A 24,168-nucleotide genomic window follows, 5' to 3' on the forward strand; every position below is an offset into this window, starting at 1 on the left:
TGTGGGAGAGGGGATGGGCTAAATGGGCAAGGGGCATAAAAGAATCTACTCCTGAAATCATTGTTGCGCTATATGCTAACTAATTCAGATGTAAATTAAAAAAATAAAATTAAAAAAAAGAAAGAAATATTATCAGACAGAAATATGGACCTGAAAAAAGTAACAACAAGGTAAATGCCCAAGCTTGTTTCTCATTATTCCAAACTTATCCAAAGATAACTGTTCGAACAAAAATAGTAACAATGCATTGGGGGGTTTATAACATATGTAAAAATAAAATCCATGAAAATAAAAATATAAAGGTAGGAAAGAGAAAAATGAAAGTCCACTATTCTAACATTCTTAATTAAGAAGTAATGTATTCACACCTGAAGGCAGACTTCAATGCGTTAAAGATGGATACTATAAACACTAAAGCAACTACTAAAATAAAACAGAAAAGTTACTAGTAATACCCATAGTGGAGAGAATATAAAATCACAAAAAAATACTTGACTGAACTAAATGAAGACAGAAAAAGAGAAACAGTGATCAATTGGGATAAAGAATAGATAACAGATACTAATCTAGCTATATCAATAATCACACTAAATAAAAATGATTGACCCAAAATGGCAAAGACTGTCAGACTGGATTTTTAAAAAAGCAAAATCCAATTATATATTGCCCACAAGAAATAAAAATTGTACACTTAAAATACGTGCAATTTGTGGGGCGCTTGGGTGGCTCAGCTGGTTAAGTGACTGACTTCAGCTCAGATGATGATCTCACGGTTTGTGGGTTCGAGCCCCACACTGGGCTCTGTGCTGACAGCTCAGAGCCTGGAGCCTGCTTTGAATTCTGTGTCTCCCTCTCTCTCTGTTCCTCCACTGACTGCACTCTGTCTCTGTCTCTCTCTCAAAAATAAATAAAGATGGAACAAATTTTTTTTAGTATGTATATACACAATTTGCTATATATCAGTTATGCCTCAATAAACCTATTTTTAAAATTAACTAATTGGGGTGCCTAGGGAACTCCATTGGTTTAAGTGTCTGACTCTTGATTTCCGCTCAGGTCATGATCTCAATATATTTGTGAGTTTGAGTCCCGCATCAGGCTCTGTGCTGACAGTGCCTGGGATTCTCTCTCCCCTCTCTCTCTGCCCCTACCCCACTCACACTCTCTCTCTCACAAAATAAATAAATAAACTGAAAAAAAATTTTTAATTAAAAAAAATTTAACTAATTATATAGATTCAAGACAATTTCCACTCATTTTCATTCCATTATGTTTTCTGAAGTGAAGGGAGAGAGGAGAATGGAGCTCCAAAAATGGAGTAAGTAATATTCTAGGAAATGCCATGATTCTAGAATATTTTAATACCTAAACTTCTGACCATCTGTGTCCACAGAAGCCTGCTGCACATGTGAACATATGCTCCACAAGATAAAAATTTAAGAATCTCTGAAAGCACGTGTAATACATTTATGAATTTAAAGCAACGAAAATAAAACCCCAAAATGACCACTTCTGAATGCTTTCACAAATATAGTCTAATGACCCCACACTAATCATAAGAATTATGATTCCCAGAATCAATAGAAATATTGACTCCCAGAAAATGATTAAAATTGGTTTTCATTTTTATATCATGAACCAATAATAAAATGAATAAAAATGGCAAGCTCATTCTTGTATTTAACAATGTAGAAGGCAGGCAAGTTAATTTCCCTACTGATAATTGTCCTGGGTGATTAAATTCATGAAGATAAATCTAGGGATCTTCTCTTGTACAAATGTTTAAGATGTTTGTTTTTATCTTTCACACATATATTATTCATTATTCCTTCACTATGAAAAGAAGTAGTACAAAAAACAAAAGTCCTGCTGGAAATCACACTAAAAACCTACTAAAATTTCAAAGCAAGCAAAATCATTTTAAGATATGTAGTTTATCTCCTTATCAAACTGATGTTTCAAAGTAACTGCAGAAAAGCTCCTGACATGTGATTATGGTTACAACTGATAGCAAGATAACAACTCCCAGAAATAAAAAGGAAAAGACAAACACTGAAAGAAGCATTAGTAAGTGACCGTGATCCCAAAGTAATTATTTCTAAGTCTCATTCAACTCTATAAAGTAACACAATAAAAATTATTCTCCTGCCTTCAAGGATTCCACAATAAACACAGAGAAAATGAGAGAGTGAAAAAAAAGAATCTAGTTTATACAATGATACAATGCCTAATTTAAGAGCAAAGTCAATTTTGTGTTTTATTAAATATTATACTGTAAGGTAACTGTGAGTATAAAACAAAAGAAAAAGTTATAACCACTTATGTTTAATGTTTTACATTTGCATGAACAACACTTTGACAGTTACGTATATGCACTCTTACTCCTCAAATTGTTTTTGAAATAAGTTTATTATCTCCATTTCATAAGAAAACTAAGCCTGGAAGAAGACAGGCAACTTTCCCAGGTCACGCTAAACTACTAAATGGCTCCAAATCAGCCCTCTGTGTCCTGAATCAACAACACTAGAATAGGCACACTTCAGGCAGTAGTCCACAGCATAAGACAACACTCTGGCCATTTTAAATCAAACTGATTCTGAAAGAATGGTATTTTTCAAGAATTATTTGAAAGCTACACAGAAGGGGCGCCTGGGTGGCTCAGTCGGTTAAGTGTCCAACTTCGGCTTAGGTCATGATCTCGTGGTTCGTGTGTTTGAGCCCCACGTCAGGCTCTGTGCTGACAGCTCAGAGCCTGGATGGAGACTGATTCAGATTCTGTCTCCGTCTCTCTCTGGCCCTCCCCCACTCGTGTTCGTTCTCTCTCTCTCTCTCTCTCTCTCTCTCTCTCTCTCAAAAATAAACATTAAAAAAATTAAAAAAAAAAAAAAGAAAGTTACACAGAGGCTGAGGTAGATTATCTGAAGTTTCAGAACTGGTAAATAATAAAAGATACCAAGAATTAAGAGGATTTAGTCCCCTCATATGCACACTGCCCTAAAGTATTTCTCCTTACATTGGCTAATTATATCCTCCCTAACTTCATCACAATACCTAAAATTTCACTCATTAAATTCATTTGTGCAAGCAAAGCATTCCAACACCTAGTGTAAGCAGTTAAACACTATTCATGTAAATCGGTACAAGTTGCTTTCCTCATAACATACAGCAAAGAAGGAAAAGAATTCTGATACAGTTGTGAAAATGGGGAGTAAAGAAGATAATATTTATTAAGCATTACTGTTTTCTAAGGATTGAGCTAAACACTTTTCTTTCAGTTTTCTGAATTCTCATAGAAACTTTAAACTTTTATCCTTTAAACTTTAAAGGGTAAGTCCTATTAGCTTCATTTTACTCTTCACTTAGTTTATAAAAGATAAAAACTGAACTAAAAAGATTCAAGAAAGCCAAGACAAAACCAAGCTGGTCTAAGTGTAAGGTAAAACTCTATGTCTTATTCCATGCCACTTTGCAAAACAGGTAAATGGCTGTGATATTAAAATTTATGGCTAAACAGAACACTGAGTGCTAAAGGAAAAGTATAAGAAAATCATTGGGAAAATGTTAGCAACACTGATTAATTAAAACTTTGATGTGCTCAGTAAAGGGGGTGAGCATTCCATTTTCTTTTTTCCTCTTTTTCCATCTCCATTATGAACTTCTCTTCCTCTGTACCCTCCCTTTAAATGTTGAGGTCTATGAGGAATATGTCCTCTTCCACCTTCATTAAATACTGCAACTTGAACTCTATCTACATACAAAAATACCTCTCAAACCCATAGCTGCTATTTCACACCCTCTCGAGTATGAGTCTTATACACTACCTATCCAATTACATCTTCCACAGATATCTCTCACTCAACTTGCCCCCCAAATGAATCCACCTTCCTTCATCTTCTCTAGCTTTTGAATGAGTTGAAATGAATTTCAGCCTTCAAAGAGAGGTTGGTAGTACCACCTATCTCTGAAGGCTGGCATTCATTTTCAGACTCATTCCCCTCTCTTTGGGTTCTGTCCACCATCCCACCCCACCCCCCCATCCCTCAACAAATCATTGATTTCCTTGCCAAGTTTACCTTCCTAAATACTTCTGCAATACATTTCTTTCTCTCCGTTCCCTAATGCCCATCACCCCCCATCATTTAGTTTCATATCTTGTGGTCTCTTGCCTGAATTTTATTAGTCTCTTATCTACTAGCTCTCACGCCATTCTCGCCTTTTTATCCATTCTCCAAATATTACTACCAGAATAATTTAACTGTATCATTGATCTGCTTCCAAGGCTTTCCAATGCAAACAAGATAAATCCCAGGCTCATTCTGATGACATACTAGCACTATTTTTTTTTCATTCTGAACTACTCACTACCTTGTCTATTACCCACTACACAGTAAATAATGTCACAAAATAAATTTACATCCATACAATTAAATAGATAACCACTAAAAATATTCATTAAAAAACATTTTTATGAAATGGAAAAATATTAATAAGAACTTCTATTTTAAACAAACAAACAGAAATAGACTATCAAATACAGAGAACTGGTGGTTTGCAAAGGGGAGGGAAATGGGAGCAATGGGCAAAAATAGGTGAAGGGGATAAAGAAGTATACACTTCCAGTCATAAAATAAATAGGTCACTAGGATGAAAAGTACAGTACAGGGAATATAGTCAGTAACATTGTGATAACTTTGTACAGTGACAGATGATAATTATACCGATCATGGTGAGCATTTTATAACACATTTAATTGTCAAAACACTATGTTGAACACCTGAAACTAGTAATAATATTGCATGTCAAGTATATTTCAATAAGAAATAAAAATTAAAAGTATAGAAATTAAAAAGTTAAAAGCAGGTTAGAAGTAATATCATTGAGTTGGTGGAAGAAGGCAATTCAAAAATCTTCTCCATAAAAGCAATAAAAACAAAACCAAAAACAGTAAAAAAATTAACATTTTTAGAAACCTAGAAATTAACCAGAGGATTATTAACCAGGAACATTTGTTCAAGGATAATGGATAAATCTTAATAAGAACAGTGAGCTTAGCGGCATCTCAAACTTACCCTATTCCCATCCTTCTCTCCCCCCTCCATAACAGCCTTGAAAAGCAATAGCCCACAATCACAGTCAAGAACCAATACCCTAATCAGTCCCTGGAGGAGTCAAAACAGGACAGGAGCCTTTTCAAACCCTCAACTTAAGAGAATTATCAGTATTTGACTTATCTAGCTTCTCCCTGGACAATCCCACTTGCAAAAACTGTCCTTATTCGACTTAACTCAGAGTCCACACAATCCAACAGCTTCTTCCCTGGGAACATCTGTTGAAAACAATCAGTGGCAACTGTTTAATAACACAGCAGCCTGAGGCAGTAATCACTGATGAGGCAAATAACAAGCTAACCAATTAAAAAAGATAATAATAAATAAAAACCAGGTGCATGCGCACGCGCGCGCACACACACACACACACACACACACACACCTGAAAACAAAAACCTTAAAAAGAAAAGCTAGGGAATGAACTATCCACAGGGAACGTTGAAAATCTCAGACAATTTAATGGGAATACACAAGGCCACCTGTATGGATAAGGCTGCAAGCATGCTCTGGAAAGACTAGAAAAAGACCTAGGTTTTCATCTCTGGCTGACCATCAGATTCTACACAAGAAGGATGTGAAAACTAAAACAGAATTGTAAACTGTCTGGTTAATACTGATCGTGTCCCCGATACACACACAGAACCCTTTGGCAAAGACTAGAAGACTTACTGATCCAGGCTTATATGAAGTCTCTATTCAATCATTAGCAGACCATGAAGGTAAACAAGCAAAGTTCTGGTCATGTAGAAGGAAAAAACAGACTGCAGAGAGTTAGTTCAGTAAAGTCATTACAGAAACACACAGCAACAACAATAAAAAACAGAAATAACAACAACCCCTGGGAAGGAAGCAGAAACTGGTTGCCAGAGTTGCTACATTATTTAAAATATCAAGATATCGAGGCACCTGAGTGGCTCAGTCGATTGAGTGTCCGACTTTGAGCATCTCACAGTTTCTGAGTTAGAGCCCCGCATCGGGCTCTGTGCTGACAGCTCAGAGCTTGGACTGCTTCGGATTCTGTGTCTCCTTCTCTCTGCCCCTTCCCCGCTCATGCTCTGTCTCTCTCTGTCTCTCAAAAATGAATAAACGTTAAAAAAATTTTTAAGTAAATAAATATCAAGATATCAACAAAAATTGCAAGACACACAAAAAAACAAAGTATGTGCCATATAAAGGACAAATTAAAGTTAACAGAAACTCTCCCTGCAGCACAAAAATTAGATTTAATAGATGCCACCAACTATTTAAGTATGATTAAAATAACAAAGGAAACCATGTCTAAAGAATTTAAATAAGCACAGCAAATTCACAATGCATTAAAAAAAAATCATTCACCACGATCAAGTGGGATTTTTTTCCTGGGATGCAAGGATGTTCAATATTTGTAAATCAATCAACATGATACACCATATCAATAAGGATAAAAACTACATGTCATTTCAATAGACACAAAAAGCATGTGACAAAGTGCAACATCCATTCATGGAAAAAAAAACAACAAAGCAAGTTTAGAGGGAACCTCAACATAATAAAGTCCTTATATGAAAAACGCACAGCTAACATCATACTCTATGGGGGAAAACTAAGAGCCTTCCCCCTAAGGCCCGGAAGAAGACAAGGATGTCTGCACTAACCACTTTTATTCAACACAGTACTGGAAATCCTAGCCACAGAAATCAGACAACAAAAAGAAATAAAAGGCATCCAAATTGATAAGGAAAAAGTAAAACTTTCACTACTTGCAGAAAACATGATACTATATATATGACACCCTAAAGACTCCACAAATAACCTACTGGAATTGATATATGAATTCAGTAAGGTCACAGAATATAAAATCAATATACAGAAATCCACTGCATTTCCATTAACTAATAATAAAGTAGCAGAAAAATTAAGAAAACAATCCCATTTACACTGCACCAAGAATAATAAGATACCTAGGAAAAAGTGTAACCAAAGAGGTTAAAGACCTGTACTCTGAAAACTATAAAACACTGAGGAAAGAGATTGAAGATAACACAAAGAAACAGAAAGACATACCATAATCATAGGTTGGAAGAATAAATATTGTTAAAATGTCTATACTACTCAAAGTAATCTACATATTTCACGCATTCCCTATCAAAATGCCAACAGCATTTTTCACAGAACTAGAACAAACAATCCTAAAACTTGTATGGAACCACAAAAGATCCTGAATAGCCAAAGAAATCTTGAAAAAAAAAAAAAAAAACTGGAGGTATCACAATTCCAAACTTCGAGTTATATTACAAAGCTGTAGGGACCAAAAGAGTATGGTACTAGCAAAAAAAGAAAAAAAAAAAAAAAAAGACACACAGATCAAAGAAACAGAATATAAAGCCCAAAAATAAACCCAGAATTATATCGTCAATTAACCTTTGATAAAGAGAAAAGAATATGCAATAGGAAAAAGCCCTGCATGGGGCTCTGTGTTGACAGCTCAGAGCTTGGAGGCTGCTTCGGATTTTGTGTCTCCCTCTCACTCTGTCCCTTTCGAATTCACACTCAGTCTCTCTCTCTCTCAAAAATAAACATTAAAAAAAAAAAAAAACCCTTATCCTAAAATCCATAGGAAAATACAAGGAACCCAGAATAATCAAAACAATCCTGAAAAAGAACATCAAAAGCTACAAATTTCCAGTTGTAAAATAAATACATCACGGGGATGTAATGTATAGCATGGTGACTATTCCTAATAACACCATATTGCATATTTGAAAGTTGCTAAAAGAGTAGATCTCAAAAGTGCTCACCAGAAGAAAAAAAAAATGTTTGTAATCACATATATGGTGATGAATGTTAACTGGACCCATTGTGATGATCATTTCACAATATATACAAATACTGAACCATTATGTTGTATACTTCAAACTAATGTAATGTTATAGGTCAATTATACCTCACTTTTAAAAAAAGAAAAAAAAAGAATAAAAAGACCAGATGCTTTCAAATTTCTAAACTTACTACAAAGTTACAGTAATCAAAACAGTGTGGTATTGGGATAATAGATATAGAGATGAATACAACAGAATTAAGAGTCCAGAAATAAGCTCTAACACTAATGGTCAAATGATTTTCAACGCAGGTATTAAGACAACTCAACTGGGATAAAAATATGTGCAAAAGAATGAGGTGGATGGAGTGCCTGGGTGGCTCAGTCGGTTGAGCAACTGACTTCGGCTCAGGTCATAATCTCACGGTTTGTAAGTTCGAGCCCCGCGTCGGGCTCTGTGCTGACAGCTCAGAGCCTGGAACCTGCTTCGGATTCTGTGTCTCCCTCTCTCTCTGCCCCTCCCCGACTCATGCTCTGTCTCTGTCTCAGAAATAATCATTAAAAAAAAAAAATTTTTTTTTAAAGAATGAGGTGGAATCACTATCTCATACCATACACAAAATTAACTCATAAAGCCTAAATGTAAAACAAAAATTATAAAACTCTTAAAAGAAACATGATCTTGAACTAGTCAATTATTTCTTACTTATGACACCAACAGCACAACCAACAAGGGAAAAAATAAACTGGACTTCATCAAAACTCACAACTTTTTTTGTCTCAAAGGATACTATAGAGAAATTAAGTCAATCTACAGATTTCTGAAAATACTTACATATTAAACATTTTATAACGGCTTACTATCCAGAATATGTAACTCAACTATAGAATGAAACATAATTCAATTAAAATTAGGCAAAGGAGGGGTGCCTGGGTGGCTCAGTCGGTTAAGCGGCCGACTTCGGCTCAGGTCATGATCTCGCGGTCCGTGAGTTCGAGCCCCGTGTCGGGCTCTGTGCTGACAGCTCAGAGCCTGGAGCCTGTTTCAGATTCTGTGTCTCCCTCTCTCTCTGACCTTCCCCCATTCATGCTCTGTCTCTCTCTGTCTCAAAGATGAATAAACGTTAAAAAAATTAAAAAAAAAATAAGCAAAGGATTTGAATAGACGTTTCTCCAAACAAGATACACAAATGGCCAATAAACACATGCAAAGATGCTCAACTTCATTAGCCATCATGGAAATGTATATCAAAACCACAATGAATGCCTTAATGAGTAAGGAAAACAATGATTCAAGGTGACACCCAAATTCTGACTGCTAATGTGAGACAAATTTTTGAATGGGTAAAGTTTGCCCCTAAGGTGACTTGTCTACTTTGCAAGATGCCTTGGAATCGCCATCTGCCCGTGCCCCGCTTAACACTGAAAGAGCCGAGTGGTATGAAGATAAGACTGAAGAAATGCTGGTTTCCCATAAAAAACTGGATCGGCCTCCAAGGAAAAAACAAAAACAAAACAACCACGATGAGACACCACTTCCCATCCATTACAATGGCTATACTCAGAAAGATGGATAATAACAACCATTGACAAGCATGCAGGGAAATGTCTGTACACTGGTGATGGAATATAAATGATACAGCTGCTTTGGAAATGGTCTGGCAGTTCCTCAAAAAGTTAAGTACAGAATTACTGTATGACCCAGCAATTCAACTCCTGGAATAGTATATATCCAAAATTAAAAACAAAATGATATAAATGTACATAATTATTCCTCATAGTCAAAAAGTGGAAACAACCCAAATGTCACCAACTGATGAACAAAATGTGGTATATCCCTAAAACTGAATTACTATTCAGCCATAAAAAGGAATGAAGTACTCTTAAATACTAAAACATGGATAAACCTTGAAAACATTATGTTAAATGAAGGAAGCCAAACACAAAAGACCACGTATTTTATGATTCCATTTATACAAAACATCTAGAATAGTCAGATTCATAGAGATGGAAAGTAGATTAATGGTTGCCAGGGGAAGAGGGTAAGGAGACATGGGGAGAGAATGCTAAAAGATGTAGATTTATGTTTCTTTCTTATTTTGATAATCTATTCCTTTTAGTCTTATATTCAACTCCTTGACATCCCAATTTGTGAGATCTGCTCAACCTTATCTGGCTAACTGAATCTGAAAGCTAGAACTTCTAGGCTAGTCTGAGAAAGAATATGAAAAAGAATTTAAAAAGTGCTGAAAAAAAGTACTTCTTTTCTAAGTCTAGAAACACGAACTGTTCTATCACCAATTACTGATGTTTACTGTGAACAAATGCATTACCTTCACTTTTACAGGATCAAACACTAGCTAGCTCTTAGTATATACTGCTATTGTATAAAATAATGTCTCTCTCTTTCTTTTAGTTGAGTGGTCAGAAATAGAAGAGCAATCAAAATACATTGCTACTATCATTCTGGATCCAGTTCTAGACCTCTCAAATAGAAAATAATTTCTCACTTCCCTACACTCAAAGGCATACTTTTGCATACTGAAAATAAACATAAGCATGTTTGAAAAATGTATTACAATGAATAAAGGAAAGTAAATGCTATTACAAATTCCTACCATCTTTCTCTTTTATACTCATTTCATATTTGACATGATTCTTTTATTGTGCCATCAACCCCTTTACTCCTTTGCAGTTGCCTGAAATCTAGCAAAGCACTATTTATTCAAATGGTTGCTCAAATCCATCATCTTCAAAGGAGTTTTAATTTTTTTTAATGTTTATTTATTTTTGAGAGAAAGAGTGAGCAGAGGAGGGGCAGAGAGAGAGGGAGATATAGAATCTGAAGTAGGATCCAGGCTCTGAGCTAGCAGCACAGAGGCTGACACAGGGCTCAAACTCACAGTCCATGAGATCGAACCTGACGCAGGGCTCAAACCCACAGACCGTGAGATCATGACCTGAGCCAAAGTCGGATGCTTAACTGACTGAGCCACCCAGGTGCCCCAAAAGAGTTTTAAAGAAATAAGTTACAGCACAGAGGCATAATTATTTTCCTTAAAGATATCTTACAGTAAATGGCATGTTTATGAGCAGCAGCTTCTTGTAACAATCAACTTGCCTTTATAAGGCTCCAAAGACAACTGATGGAAAAGGAAAGGTGATTGGGAACTTTGAACCTTCTGGTTTAAAAGAACTCAATGACAACATATTTTTGGTAACATAAATGTACCTTTTACTAGCAATTTTACTTCAAAATAGTTCTGGGTGGGGAAGGAAAGAGTACTGTTGCTAGGTAACACAATTTAAGGATTTCCTTGTGTTTAACTGAAATAAAATACCAACAATGAATTTCCTTTCATTCATTCAAATCTTGTTTCCCCAAAATGTAACTTTTAAATAATTTTCTAATTTATCCCTTTTTAGTAGTTTAGAGACTGAAAATACAGAATCTAAACCATTATCATTTGGCCATTTGCAACACGGATGGAGCTCAAAAGTAGAATGTTAAGCAAAATAAGTCAGTCAGAAAAAGTCAAATACCATTATGATTTCATTCATATGTGGAATTTAAGAAACAAATGAACAAAGAACATAAAAGACAAACCAAGAAACAGACTCTTCACTACAGAGAACAAACTTATGGTTATCAGAGGAGAGGTAGGTGGGTAGATGGGTTAAACAGGTGATGGGGATCAAGGAATGCACATCTCATGATGAGCACTGGTGTTGTATAAAATTGGTGAATGACTATATTGTATACCTGAAACTAACATGACACTGTATCTTAACTAATTAAAATTAAAGTAAAAATTTAAAAAAAGATCATTCAGGGTTTTGTATTCTATTTCTCAAGAACAAATTCTTACTGAGTTTGAATAGGTCATAATATCTTTAATTTTATCACTTTTAACATTCCAATCAAAATTCAAATAATGTTTTAAATTCTTCCCATAAATTTTGTGTTTCAAATCCACTTTTTCATGTAATCTTCCAATAATACATGAAGTGTTATTAATTTTATAAGATATGTAAAGTATCTACAAAAATATTAGGTGAATAATATAGGTGAGATCAGAACCTGGATATTCTGACTTTCTCCACTATATCCCCCTACTTACTAGCTTTTTAATACTCAAGTTTCTAGGGATTAATTACTATCTCTCACACTAGTCTGTTACAAGAATTAAGTCAGGTAACACATGTGAAATGCTTTGTCCAAGGCCTGCCACATATAAGTGGTTCAAAAATACACGTTATCATTACTAATATGACAGCTGCTTCTATAAAAATGTTCACTCCTTAAAAAACTTCTCAAAGATAGTGAAGTGACAGAAACATATCTGAAATATACTTTGTGTTCATGTGAAAAAGTGAACTTATTTATTTAGTAACTATTAGAATCCTAACACTTCCTGAGACTCCTAACACTCAACTATAGTATTATACCTAAAATCCAAAATTAATCTCCAAATAATGAACACTTAGGTTGGTTCAAATTTTTCACTAAACACTGCAGTGGATCCTACACATGTAACCACTTTTTAGAATTCTAAGAAATGAAAATGCTGGCTTCAATGTACATGCATGTGTCATTCCATTTCCATTTCCCTCTTCTTTCCTTTCATTTCACGTAGGCTGTGCTCCCAACGTGGGGCTTAAACTCACAACCCCAAGATCAAGAGTTGCATGTTCTACTGGCTGAGCCAGCCAGGAGCCCCATATATGTACATTTTAAAAATTTTGATGCTTAACAGTCAAAATGCCATCTAATTTACATTCCACCGGCAATATTATGAGGGTCTTTTTTTAAAAAAACAATTTTTTAATGTTTATTTATTATTAGAGAGTGCATGTGTAGCAGCAAGGTGGGGGCACAGAGATAGGGAGAGAGAGAATCCCAAGCAGGCTCTGCACTGACAGCTTAGCGCCCAACTCAGGGCTCATCTCACCAACCATGAGATTTTGACCTGAGCCAAAATCAAGAGTCAGATGCTCAACCAACTGAGCCACCTACGCACCACCCCTAAACAGAAGTTTATTTAGAAAACAAAACTCAAGGTGCCTGGGTGGCTCAGTTGACTAAGTGTCTGACTTCAGCTCAGGTCATGATCACGGTGTGTGAATTCAAGCCCTGCACTGGGCTCTGTGCTGATGGCTCAGAGCCTGGAGCCTGCTTCAATTCTGTCTCCCTCTCTCTCTGCTCCTCCCCACTCACACTCTGCTTCTTTCTCTCAAAAATGAACAGAAGAAAGAAAGAAAAGAAAGAAAGAAAGAAAGAAAGAAAGAAAGAAAGAAAGAAAGAAAGAAAGAAAGAGAAAGAAAAGGAAAAGAAAGAAAAGAAAGAAAGAAAGAAAGAAAGAAAGAAAAAAAAAGAAAAGAAAAGAAAAGAAAAGAAAAGAAAAGAAAAGAAAAGCTTGACTTGAAGGGAAAACTATCTAGGATTCATTTAGAGTAATTTATCCCTATGTAAAGACAGATTGCCCTATATGTAACAGCTTCATATAGTTATAAAAGAAAAACATGAGAATTCGCCATTCGAAAAAGTATGCAAGGATTTTTATGTTGTTCTTTTTTTTATTAAACATTGAGAGAAAAATAACTTACTGGAATATAAAGATAAGAGCTGAATGAACATACCACTAATGGAGAAAGGGGGTATTTTCACAGAACCAGCATTTTTCCCCATCCCATCTTCATTTGATGTCAATCAAAACATACCATTGGCCATTTAATTTAAAAAATACAATATACTCATGTACATACACATACAAAATGAAAGAACAGAGAAAACTATACTGTGGTAGTCAGGATGTGGTAGAACCAAATTGCGGTTTCCTGAGAATGTCGTGGTCTGGAGGAACAGAGTTCTGGAGTAAGGTAGCCAGTTCTCTTTTTAGTAGATGCCTGCTGTCTGCTGCTGGAACACATCAATTGTACCTTCATCCTCCATTTCCAACTGTGCAGGCTTGTCTGCTTCATTGACTGGCTGCCCATCAAATCAGAATCTAATCTGCCTTATTGACAAACCCTGCCATTCACAATAGGCTTTCATTAGTTTACTAAGTGGTTTATGTCTCTTAATCTTAAACTGCATCATAGAACCATCCTGCCCTGTCACCTTCAAATTAATATGATAGTTGTCCTCAGTCTTTACTCCTTCCTTGGGCTTTTCATCAGCCACAGTAAACACCAGAGTCTCCTTCGCTGCTGCTTCACAAAAGAGACACCTGGTACCTCAGGGAACCAGCACACAAGCATCACCAGGAGCAGAGCAGAAGGAGGAGGCAGCAGTGGAGGAGGGAGCGGGCACGCCAAGAAGGTCTGTTTGTAACATATCTCGATAACACACATCACAATCTTTTCCAAATTTGATAAGCATTTTACAGTCCATAAATTAAGAAATTAGCTCTCTTAAACATGCTGCAAGTGTTTTCATAGTTTGGTGTTTATCTTTTAACTCTGTTAATGAAAGGTTTTACTGTTAGAAATACAAAATGTTTTAAACAGGTAAATTTATTAATCATTTCTGTGACAATTTTTAATTTTGGTGTAAGTTTTGAAAGTGGCCTTTCCTATCCCAATATAAAATAGGTTTCCTTACTACTTTCCATTCTATGAAGAATTCCAACTATTTTTAATTAATTCTGTTATAAAGTAGTGATCTACTTATCACTTTTTATGCAGATGAGCATTCTTTCTTCTTGATCTTCATCTAAACCACCATTTAATGAAGTGGTCACATGAGATCCTTCTATAACAGAAGTCCTCCTTTTAAAATTTAACCTTTTTTAATGTAACTGTTCTTAATTATAAAAAAGATGTGCAAGTCTTTATAAAGAGGCTAAATAAATAAATGGAGTCTCCTTGTAATAGGAAGAATTGATACCCTACCAATGTTAACCTCTTCTAAATTAAACCTACAGATTCAAGTCCATACAATAAAAAAAGTCCTACCAAACATTATTTAGGGATTTAACAAACTGATTCCCAAATTCATAAGGAAGAGCAAAAGGTCAAGACACTAAGAAATCTGTATTTGTCTCCTATGGCTGCGATGACGGATTAGGGCCACAAACTTGATGTTCTGCATTACATTCACTCATCTTCTCTCTGGTATCTACAGATCAGTGTATTCTATTAAATGGGGATGGTTATTGTTGGGCTATCAGATAGAAGTTTTCTAAAAATTAGATGTTATATAAGAGTCATGAAGATTTCTTTCAATAATGAGGGAAGATTATCTGGTAACTTCTGCCATAATGCCATAAACATTTTTCAGTTAAAGTGCTGTTTTTTGTTTTTATTTTTTACATTATACAGACTTTAGGTTCTGAACCAATTTCTCTGCACAGGTACTAAAGACAACCCAAGGTCTTTTTTCTTTCTTTCTTTTTTTGCAGGTTGTCATTTGTGTGTTTTTTTTAATTTACTTATTTAAAATCAAGTTAGTTAGCATACAGTGTAATATTGTCTTCAGGAGTAGAATCCAGTGATTCATCACTTACAAATAACACCCAGTGCTCATCCCAACAAGTGCCTTCCTCAATGCCCCTTACCCATTTAGCCCATCCCCCTTCTACTTCCCCTCCAGCAACCCTGTTTGTTCTCTGTGTTTAAGAGTCTCTTATGGTTTGCTTACCTTTTTTTCTGTCTGCTTTTTCCTTCCCTTCTCCTATGTTCATCTGTCTTGTTTCTTAAATTCCACATGAGTGAAATCATATATTTGCCTTTCCCTGACATTTCGCTTAGCAGAATACATTCTACTTCCACCTACCTTGTTGCAAATGGCAAAATTTCATTCTTTTTGATCACCAAGTAGTACTCCTTTGTATATATATGTATATAAACATATATACAACATCTTTATCCATTCATCAGTCAATGGACATTCTGGCTCTTTCCACAATTTGGCTATTGTTGACAATGCTGCTATAAACATAGGGGTGCATGTGCCTCTTCAAATCAGCATTTTTGTGTCCTTCAGATAAATACCTAGTAGAACAATTCCTGGGTCATAGGGTAGCTGTTTTTAATTTTTTGAGGAACTTCCATACTGTTCTCCAGAGTAGCTGTCATCAGTTTGCATTCCCACCAATAGTGCAAAAAGGTTCCCCTTTCTCCACATCCTCACCAACATCTGTTGTTTCCTGAGTTGTTAATTTTAGCCATTCTGTCAGGTGTGAGGTAGTATCTCACTGTGGTTTTGATTTGTATTTCTATGATGATCTGATGAGCATCTTTTCATGTGTCTGTTAGCCACCTGGATGTCTTCTTTGGAAAAGTGTTCACATCTCCTGCCCATTTATTCACTGGATTGTTTGTTTTTTGGGTATTGAGTTTGGTACGTTCTTCTAAGATTTTGGATACTAACCTTTTATCTGATATGTTATTTGCAAATAGCTTCTCCAATTCAGTCAGTTGCCTTTTAGTTTTATGGATTGTTTCCTTGGCTATACAGAAGCTTTGTATCTTGATGAAGTCCCAATAGCTCATTTTTGTTTTTATTTCCCTTGCCTCTGGATACACGTCTAGTAAGAAGTTGCCGCAGCTGTGGTCAAAGAGGTTATTGCCTGTTTTTTCCTCTAGGATTTTGATGGTTTCCTGTCTTACATTTAGGTCTTTCATCCATTTGAATTAATTCTGTGTGTGGTGTAAAAAAGTGGTCCAGGTTCATTCTTCTGCATGTCACTGTCCAGCACCATTTGGTGAAGGGACTGTCTTTTTTCCATGGATACTCATTCCTACTTTGTTGAAGATCAGTTAGCCATACATTCGTGGGTCCATTTCTGGGTTCTCTATTCTGTTCCATTGATCCGTGTGTCTGTTTTTGTGCCAGTACCATAAACTGTCTTGATGATTACAGCCTTGTAATACAGGTTGAAGTCTGGAATTGTGATGCCTCCAGCTTCGGGTTTTTTTTTTGTTTTTTTTTTTTTTCAACATTACTTTGGCTATTCAAGGTCTTTTCTGGTTCCAACAAATTTTAGGATTATTTGTTCTAGTTCTTGAAGAATGCTAGTGTATTTTGATAGGGATTGCATTGAATGTGTAGATTGCTTTGGGTAGTATAGACATTTTTTTTAATGTTTATTTTTGAGAGAGAGAGCATGAAAAAGGGAGGGGCAGAGAGAGAGGGAGACAAAGAATCTGAAGCAGGCTCCAGGCTCTAAGCTGTCAGCACAAAGCCCAACATGGGGCTCAAACCCACGAACCGCGAGATCATGACCCAACCCGAAATCAGACACTTAACCAACGGAGCCATCCAGGCACCATGGGTAGTATAGACGTTTTAACAATATCTGTTCTTCCAATCCATGAGCATGGAACATTTTTACATTTCTTTGTGCCTTCTTCAATTTCTTTCATAAGCTTTCTATAATTTTCAGCTTACAGATCTTTTACCTCTTTGGTTAGTTTTATGCCTAGGTATCTTATGGTGTTTGGTGCAAATGTAATTTGATTTCCCTTCTGCTTCATTATTGGTGTATAGAAATGCAACCAATTTATGAATGTTGATTTTACATCCTGAGACTTTCTTGAATTCACATACCAGTTCTAGCAGTTTTTAGGTGGAGTCTTTCAGGTTTTCCATGTAGAGTATCATGTCATCTGCAAAGAGTGAAAGTTTGACTTCTCCCTTGCCAATTTGTATGTCTTTTATTTCTCTTTGACGTCTGATTGCTGAGGCTAGGACTTCCAGTACTATGTTGAACAGTGGTAAGAGTGAACATCTCTTTCATGTTCCCGACCTTAGGGGGAAAGCTCTCAATTTTTCCCCATCAATGGGGAAAAACCAAAGTCTCTTTCTAATCAGGACATTGACTTAAAATGTTTTTTCTACCACCATCAATTGAAAGAAAATTGTTCACAAAAAAGCAACTTTGTTCTCATACCTAACATATTCATTCTTGAACTACATAATGTTTACTGAGCACCTGTTACCCAGAGACATGAAGATGAAAAGACATACCTCTGCCCTCAGGAAGGTTAAGATATAGTCATACAAATGAATACACTGTAATAAAATAACCAAATTACTAGAAGTAAATAGCACAGTGTAGGAAAAGTTCCTATGCCCATCTGATGGGGACATCTTCACCAAAGCTATGAGCCTTAAAGGAAGAGCAGAAGCCTTCAGGTGTTAACAGTGATTGGTGGGAAGATATAATACAACAAATATCATTAACAAAGGTACAGGTATCACAGAAAGTGATTTCTCATTCAATATTGCTGAAATGTAAAGTAACAGAGAGGGATAACAAGAATTAAAGAAGACACTGTGGTAGACAAAGATACATATATGTAGGTAGGGACACTTAAGACTTTGAGGTGTCTGTGGGCTACCCTTACATCCATTTATTTTTCTACCACATTGTCAAAAATCAATTTCATGTTTTAGTAACTTGAAGAATGATGCCATTTACAGAAATACAATAAAAAATCATTCAGATTATATAGACATGTGAAATTAGAAAGAATAGATCTAACAAACATACTTATGCCTATTTCCTATTTTCTCCAAGATCTATTTCTATCACAAGATCCTTCTAGAAGAAAAGACGTTAGATAATATATGAACACACATACATATACACATAAGCTGTGACTGAATTTAGATGCAAGAAAAAAAGTTTTTTTTTTTTAAAGTACGTTTTCTTTTTTAAGACACTGAAAACTTAACCCAACATGTTTCTCTTTTCACTTTAGCCACCAGGAAACCTAAGAACCAAATTCAATGCCTGAGATCTTTAATCAGCTCATTTCTAGAATCTGATAATGTTTCCTTTCTTTAAGTAGTGGCTATTTAGTTATCTTTTTTATCACTAAGCATTCTATTCCACGTTTTATGAAGGCCTATAAGCCATGTAAAATTATTTAGATGCAATAAAATTTTTAATAAAAAGTAAATGTTAATGCAGAGGCAGCTCACAGTATTTGAAACAGTTTATTTTAGTAAGCAAATTAATCAGTAACATTCATGTAAATAATCTGCTCAGTAAATCACTTCTTCCTAAATACACAAAGATAAAGTATTTCAATTAGGTCAAATTAATTTTTCAAATCAGTAAGACTCAAAGAATATAAACTAAAGACTACATACAAATTAAAGAATAAAAAAGAGTCTAATGTCATATATATAGAATTACTAACTTTGCATATCGAACCCTTAAAAATATATTCAATTATCAAATCAATTTATTCTTATAAGCAGTTTACAATTCACAAGGACTCCTACAATGACACATTTTCACTCATATCAGTTCAAAGTTCATCTGTACCATTTTTAACTTATTTAATTAATGAACATATGGTACTTGTTTCTGTCCTTATACATTACCATTTATGCCTACCGAATATTCTTTACGTTTCTGATTTAGGATATTTTAATCTAATTTTCTTTGGGAAAACATTAATATATCCAGACTGGAGAAAGACAAGTGTTTTTCAGTCATCAATTGATAGTAAATTTCTTCTCTAAATGCAAAAAACTAAAAAATGGGAAGCAAGTAGCTTTGTATAAAGCCAATTTTCAGTCTCATTCATTTCAGAGAACCTCTTATTATCACCATCTGATGTATAATGCCTTGTAAACTTATGTTAGGGTTTTTTGTGGGGTTGTTTGTTTTTTTCAAGGAAGTATGGACATCAGGTAAAGAAAGTCATTCCTGACAGATGGCACACCAACAGGTATGTTGGGACTGCTCCAGCTTACTGACTTAAGAGTTTCAAGGCCACGGTAATGAAGAAAGGAGGGAATTAGGCAGAGCCAGTGGAATCCATAAATTGAGATTATCAGCTGACAGTCTAGGGAAACGAAGATAATTAGAATTCACAGGCCAAGCACCAAAGAAGAAAGAGACACACACAGTGAGAACTCAGTATACTGGGGAAAGTCCCCTTCCTTATGATCATTAAGGAAACTTCCTAAGAGAAAGAACTATGTAAAAGAATTTGAGAGAACAGTAACAGATGCTCACATAAGACTGAGAATAGCACCTGTTTCCAAGAGCTGAACTAAAAAAAACAAAAAAACAAAAAACAAAAAAACACCTCACAATTTGCAGGGCATTCATTGAGCAGAATACTTGGAAAAATGTTGCCTCATAAAAGTAATAATTAGTCCCAGATAGATCCATCAAGAAATCATAAAAACAAGACTTGAAATGCTCAAACTGTTTTCAAGTAATTTAATTGCATCCCAGAATAGAGCTTAAGAATTTATAGGAATACAAAAATACCCAAAAGCTAAGAAGGCAAAATTCACAATATCACCTATCCCAAGATTGGTAGCAGAGAAAGAAGCAGGAAAAAAAAACCCAGGATAAGGAAAATAATCAATTGATTAAAACTGACCCAGAAATGACAGAGGTTAGAATGAGCACAGAAGTATGTCAAGTTACTTTAATTGTATTCCATGTGTTCAAGAAGTTAAAAAAAGACATGCAAATGATATAATTCTTTACCCAAAATGAACTAAATAAAAACTACATCTTAGATGAAAATTAAATAAGATTAATGGCAGACTGCATAAAGCTGAATACTAGTGAACTTGAAGACAACAATAGGAAGTATCCAAGATAAAACACAGAGAAAAAAGAATCCCCCAACATGAAAAGAATGTCCGTTCTTTTCAAGCCAAGAGACCTTCTAATATACTACTAATACTTTCCCAATATACTAATCTAATATTAATACTCTCTCATATACTAATAAATGAAATTCCAAAAAAGGAGGGGAAGAAGTAGGAAAACATGATCAAAATTACTGAAAACGTAAACTCAAGCAAGCTAAGAAGCTCAATGAACCCCAAAAGCCAAGAAATACTAAGAAAACTACACCACGGTACAACTGCTCAAAAACAGAGGAAGAGAAGATCTTAAAAACAGCTAGGAAAAAAAATGATGTTACTTTCAGAGTAAGGATGATAGCAGACTTATCAAAAGTAATGCAAGCAAGGGGCACCTGGCTGGCTCAGTCAATGAAGCATGTGATTCTTGATCTCAGGGTTGTGGGTTTGAGTCCCATGTAGGGTGCAGAGATTACTTAAAAATAAAATCTTTTTTTTTTTTTAACGTTTATTTATTTTTGAGACAGAGAGAGACAGAGCATGAACAGGGGAGGGGCAGAGAGAGAGGGAGACACAGATTCTGAAACAGGCTCCAGGCTCTGAGCTGTCAGCACAGAGCCTGACGCGGGGCTTGAACTCACGGACCGTGAGATCATGACCTGAGCTGAAGTCGGACGCTTAACCGACCAAGCCACCCAGGCGCCCCAAAATAAAATCTTAAAAAAAAAAAAAAAAAGGCAAGCAAAAAGATGGGGCGGGGCGGGGAGGGCTGGGAGCCGCATAGGTGGCTCAGTCCGTTGCGCATCCAACTTCAATTCAGGTCATGATCTCATGGTTCATTGAGTTCCGTGCTGACAGCTCAGAGCCTGGAGCCTGCTTTGGATTCTGTGTCTCCCTCTCTCTCTGCCCCTCCTCCACTCATGCTCTGTCTCTCTCTCAAAAATAAATAAACAAACAAACAAAAAAAGACGGGGGGAATAAAATGTTTAAAGGACAAAGGGAAAAAAGCCATCAACATAGAATTCTAAACAAAGCCAAATATCTTTCCAAAAAGAGGCAACATAAAGACTTTTCACACAAACAAAAGCATAAAGAATTCATCACCTACACACCCTCATCATCACAAATAAACATTAAAGAAGTCCTTCAGTCAGAAATGAAATGATATTGGAAGGAGGGAAATAACTATCTCTGCAAAGAAATGAGGAGCAATGGGCAATGATTCTTTAAGTAATAATAATTAAAAATCCTTAAAAAATAACTGCGTAGGGGCACCTGGACAGCTGAGTCAGTTAAGCGCTGACTTCAGCTCAGGTCATTATCTCATAGTTCACAGGTTCAAGCCCCGCATCAGGCTCTGAGCTGTCAGCACAGCACAGAGCCTGGAGCTAGCTTCTGACTCTGCATCTCCGTCTCCATCTGCCCCTCCCACAGTTGTGCTCTGTCTCTGTCTCTCTCTCAAAAATAAATTAAAAAAAACCCTGCCTAAACAAAATAATATATTATAGTACATTATAAATTTAAAAATTTTGCTTAAGCAAAGCAACATGTATAAGCAACAGTATAACCAGAAAAGTATAAAGACTGAGGGGAGAAATGAAAGTACACTCTTACAAAGTTGTCATACAAAAGAGAAGTGGTATAAGTGGTATATCACCTAACAGTAGCTCTGATAAATAGAGATGTTTATTATAAATCATAAAGCAATCATTAAAATTATAAAGTAGGAGATTATGACTAAAAAATCAATGAGGGAGATTTTTAAAAGAATCATAAATTTATTCAAATAATAGAAAGAAAGAAAAAAAAGAGAGAACTAGCAACAGGCCAAATAGAAAACAAATAGCAAGACAGGCTCAAACTTAGCCAAATCAATAATGACATTAAATGTACATCATCTATATCTAAATGAGTACTTATTGGTCTGAATCTGGACAGAACAATTCCAAGTAAGGAGATGGAGTCAGTATTCAAACACCTCTCCAGGAGAAAAGTCCAGGACCAGATGGTCTCACTGGTGAATTCTACCAAACATTTTTTTTTAATTTTTTAATGTTTATTTATTTTTGAGAAAGAGACAGAGCACAAGGGGGAGAGAGGCAGAGAGACAGGGAGACACATAATCCAAAACAGGCTCCAGGCTCCCAGCTGTCAGCACAGAACCCAATGCGGGGCTTGAACTCACAAGCCGTGAGATCATGACCTGAGCCAAACTTGGACGCTCAACCAACTGGGCCACCCAGGGGCCCCCTCTACCAAACATTTAAAGGATAATTACCAACTCTTCTCAGAGAGAAGAGGGAATACTTCCGAACTCATTTTACAAGGCCAGTGTTACTGAGACATTTAAAAAAAAAAAAAAAAAAAAAAAAAGACAAGGACACTGCAAGGGAAGAAAATTATAGGACAATATCCCTAAATAACATAGATGCAAAAATCCTCAACAAAATAGGAATACACCAAACTCAACAATACACTAAAAGGATCATAGCCATGATTAAGTAGAATTTATTTCAAACATGCAAAGATAGTCCACCATCCACAAATCAATGTGATTCACCACATTAACAAAATGAAGGATAAAAATCAACATGATCATCTATTGAGATACATTTGACAAAACTCAACATCTACGCATAATAAAAACTCCCGACCAACTGGGTATAGAAGAAATGTACCTGCACATAATAAAGGCCGTATATGACAAGTCCACAGTTGACATCATACTCAATGAAGAAGAGTTGAAAGATTTTCCTCTAAGATCAGAAAGAAGACAAGATGCCCACTCTTGTCACTTTTATACGACATAGTATTGAAAGTCTTAGCCAGAGCAATTAGGCAAAAAGAATAAGAGACATCTAAATCTGAAACAAAAACATAAAACTGTTTCTATTTGCAGATAACATAAGAAACCTTAATGACTCTACCAAAAAACCATTAAAACTAATAAATTCAGCAACGTTGCAGGATACAAAATCAATATACAAAATCCAGTTGCATTTCTATACACTAACAATGAACCATGAGAAAGAGAAATTTAGAAAATAAACCCAGGGGTGCCTAGCTGGCTCAATCAGTAGAGCATGTGACTTGATCTTGGGGTTGTGAATTCAAACCTCACATTGGATATAGAGCTTACTTAAAAAACAAACAAACAAAAACCAAAAAACCACTTACAACTCCATTAAAAAGAAAATTACCTAGGAATAAAATTAACCAAGGAGATGAAAGATCTGTACACTAAAAAGTACAGGACACTGATGAAAGAAATCAAAGAAAACACAAATAAACAGAAAGATTCCAGACTCATGGATTAGAAGAATAGTTAAAATGTCCACAGTACCCAAAGCTATCTAAAATTCAATGGAATCCCTATCAAAATTCCAATGGCATTTTTTACAAAAATACAAAAAACAATCCTGAAATTTGTATGGAACCACAAAGGACCTCAAACAGCCAAAGCAATCAGGAGAAACAAAAACAAACCTGGAGACATCAACACTCCTTGATTTCAAATTCTAATACAAAACTAAAATAATCAAAATGGTAAATATTTGCATAAAAACAGACACCTAGACCAATGGAACAAAACTGAGAGCCCAGAAATAAACCACCGCATAAATGGTCAATTAATTTACAACGAAGGAGCCAAGAATGTACAATACAAAAAGGATAATCTCTTCAATAAATGG

The 24,168-nt window shown here is 35.5% G+C and overlaps 1 protein-coding gene, 1 non-coding gene and 1 pseudogene across 8 annotated transcripts in view; 1 reads left to right on the forward strand and 2 right to left on the reverse strand.

The window, feature by feature from the left end:
- Positions 1-24,168, reverse strand: part of RALGAPA1 (Ral GTPase activating protein catalytic subunit alpha 1) — a 264,118-nt gene that overhangs the window by 227,845 nt on the left and 12,105 nt on the right. The window lies entirely within an intron of this gene.
- On the forward strand, positions 9,169-9,313 carry LOC113601707 (U12 minor spliceosomal RNA). Its single transcript, XR_003422986.1, has one exon. It is a non-coding gene; the product is annotated as a U12 minor spliceosomal RNA (small nuclear RNA).
- Positions 13,298-17,648, reverse strand: LOC106965525 (small ubiquitin-related modifier 2-like; annotated as a pseudogene).

Source organism: Acinonyx jubatus, chromosome B3 (assembly GCF_027475565.1).
Source record: "Acinonyx jubatus isolate Ajub_Pintada_27869175 chromosome B3, VMU_Ajub_asm_v1.0, whole genome shotgun sequence".
Taxonomy (NCBI): Eukaryota; Metazoa; Chordata; class Mammalia; order Carnivora; family Felidae; genus Acinonyx; species Acinonyx jubatus.